General features: G+C 37.3%; 1 pseudogene; it reads right to left on the bottom strand.

Annotated features, from left to right (window-relative positions):
* Window positions 1-287: 287 nt before the first annotated feature.
* Window positions 288-1,218, bottom strand: LOC129553527 (olfactory receptor 4C16-like; annotated as a pseudogene).
* Window positions 1,219-3,422: the final 2,204 nt, after the last annotated feature.

Raw genomic sequence — 3,422 nt, 5'->3', positions numbered from 1 at the left:
CGAGTTGACTCACTGGAAAAGACTCTGATGCTGGGAGGCACTGGGGGCAGGAGGAGACGGGGACGACAGAGAATGAGATGGCTGGATGGCATCACCGACTCAATGGACATGAGTTTGAGTGAACTCCAGGAGTTGGTGGTGGACAGGGAGGCCTGGTGTGCTGCAATTCATGTGGTCACAAGGAGTTGGACACGACTGAGAGACTGAACTGAACTGACAGTAAAAGATAATATTTTCTGGGGAGTTCTAGGTCAATCTAAACTTGAACAAAAATATGAAGCTTCCACTTATTTTTTGTCACCTGTGATCAGTTTCTTGCCCCATAACATTCTCATGGCATTTTTCACTTCTGTATTCCTTAGCACATAAATCAGAGGGTTGATCAAAGGTGTTCCAACTGTATAAAACACAGCTATCATCTTATCCATGGGGAAGGTAGTTTCAGGGCTTGTGTATATAAATATGCAAGGATCAAAGGACAAGATGACCACGATAATGTGGGAGATGCAGGTGGAGAGGGCTTTCATCCTCCCTTCAGCACTGTGGTTTCTCAGAGAATGCAAGATGATAGCACAGGAGAACATCAGCATGACAAAACTCACATACAAATGGCCCCGCTGTTGGACACCAAGAGTAGGTTGGTCGCATAAGTGTCTGAACAGGCAAGTTTCAACAAAGGCTGCAAGTCACAAAAATAGTGATTTATCATATTGGAACTTCAGAAAGGCAGACTCAAGGCTACAAGAATCTCAGCTGGAGAATGAAAACAAGACCCCACCCAGACCACAGCCACCAACACACCACAGACTTGATGGTTCATGAGGGTCATGTATCGAAGGGGCTTACAGATGGTCACATAGCGGTCAACAGCCATGAGAATAAGGATGAAAATCTCTAGGCAACCAAAAAAATGTGATGCAAAAATTTGGGTCATGCATTCATTGAAAGAGATTGTGCTCTTTCCCCTAAGGGCATCGACAATCACTCTAGGGGCTATGGAAGTTGAGAGGAAGGAGTCAGATAAAGATAAGTGGAAAAGGAAGAAGTACATTGGACTCCCAAGTGCCCTGCTGGTCTTGATGGTGTAATAATCAGGAAGTTACCCTGTAATGTCCCCAGATATAAAAACAAGAAAGTGACAAACACTATTTTCTTCCTAACAGGATCCTGTGATAACCCAAGTAGAATGAACTCAGTCACACTATTGTTCAGCTTCATGATTTCATGAATGAGATGAGGGATGAATATGAAATGTATTATCTGCAAAAAATAAATCAATATATAGTGCAATATATTATATGATGGAATATTTTAAATAAAACTAAATTTGCTTATCTGGTATATTGTTTCCAATAATTTATATTATATGTTGTTTCTTAATAATAACATTTGTTCTTCAATTTATAATGGCTACTTCATAGGGTCATTATGAGTCTCATATAAGCTTGTGAATGTTAAAATTTCCAATAAGACTCTTTAAATACAATCCCTTGTTAGATATGATATGATTATGATTAATTTTATGAATATATGTAATATATGGCTCCATTTTGTTATTCCCTTTGTCATTTTTTGGCCATATTCAATATATTCAGAATCCAAAGTATTGTCTATCACTTATTATTTAGGGTATTTTTGACTGCCTTTGGAGGTTTATGACATAAAGTCATACATCATTCTTAGCACCTTAAAGAATATCTTGTTCACACATGCACTTATTCCATTTATTACACATATTTATTTTAAAAGTGGCACAAATTGTCTTCTAGATACCCTAGTTTGCAACGAGACAAGACATATTACTTTAAATAATCAGTTGCAACCTCCAAGCACATTTATATTTAGTCCTTGATGTGTACGATGAACAGAGTGAATGATCTTTGCTATTTGATAATATTTCGGAAATGCCCATTATGTTTTTTTTTATTTTCCAACCTGGTAAAAGTACATTTTAAGCAGTCATATTTCCTGAAGTTACATTTCAAAATGACTTCCTGAAGTTAAATTTCTAAATGAAAAAGAATTTATTAATTAATAACTTGTGTTTAAAAAATTCAAACTTTTACCTAAGCTTGTTAAACCTGAGGTGGTTTTCTTTTATTGGAGGATGTCACCTGGCAGTTGGTCTAGGACCTGATCATGGTTATATTCCCAGTAGAGATTGTATTCTCAGGTACCTAAAAACCTCACATTGCTGGAAGAGCAGGAAAGCAGAAGAGGGAGGGTAACGTAATTTTCCACAAGAGTCATAATAAATAACAACTGACTTCTTGTTTGTTTCTGTCCTGGCAAATAATTATTCAACTTTAAATGTCCCTTCTTTGGATGAAGATTTCTGTTTTCACATTTTAAAAGAAATGTTATCATGGGGTCATTTCCAAGAACACCTTTTTTCTTTAGTTCTTTCTTATGAAGATGATGCTGGCAAGTGGCACTATATACAAGTATAAATATATGTAATGCATTTAAATATAATCTGGAAGACTTACTTATTTCATTGTGCCTCTCCTCAACCCATCCAACCTTCAATGCATGTCTTGAAAATTGTGAACAGCCAAAGTGCAGATCATGACAGACTAGCTAGGGACAAGATTTCCTTTCAATATATTTTTCTCTCTCATGGTAGACTTCTCTTCAACAGAGATAAAATATGCCTTATTCCTGGGGGGTGGGGAAACCTCTTCAGAATAGGTCTAATAAAGTTATTCAATTTGGGTTTTCAAGTATTAAAAAATCTTTTGACTCGCATAATCTTAAACTATAAGTAAACTGAGTCTTGATATATTAATCATTACAATAAGCTCCTCCTTTCCTTTACTGATTTTAGAGTGATGTGCCATAACATATTTAACACTTGGAAATACGCTAACCGTTGGAAACAAGGTGATGTAAAAGTCCATTTCGTGTCAGTATTCCCTGACATTGGTCACTCCTTTGAGTATTATAGTTTTGGGTTCGTAAGTTGTCAAATTATTTTCCTATTATTTTCCAGGACAAGCGTATCTCTCTTTTCAAATTTGGACTTGTGTATTTAAGACAACTATAACTTGAGAATCATAAACATGTATGATCATTTCAGTTCCGTTCCGTTCCGTCGCTCAGTCGTGTCCGACTCTTTGCGACCCCGTGGACTGTAGCCTACCAGGCTTCTCCATCCGTGGGATTCTCCAGGCAAGAATATTGGAGTGGGTTACCGTTTCCTTCTCCAGCGGATCTTCCCGACCCAGGGATGGAACCTGGGTCTTCCGTATTGGAGGCAGACGCTTTAACCTCTGAGCCACCAGGGAAGCTGTTAATAATCATGTGTCCTCATCAAGTATTTAATCAGTAGTTTCAGAAAGACATTAAATGTCTCCACTCAGATCTACAGCCTTAAAGTCCATTTTTATGCATTTAAGTTCCAAACAATTCAAACTACTTTA

This window comes from Moschus berezovskii, chromosome 14 (assembly GCF_049115385.1).
Source record: "Moschus berezovskii isolate FMDL1 chromosome 14, NW_MosBer_1.0, whole genome shotgun sequence".
Lineage (NCBI taxonomy): Eukaryota > Metazoa > Chordata > Mammalia > Artiodactyla > Moschidae > Moschus > Moschus berezovskii.
Note: the sequence above shows the minus strand (reverse complement) of the source record. Positions and strands in the feature narration are given on the sequence as shown.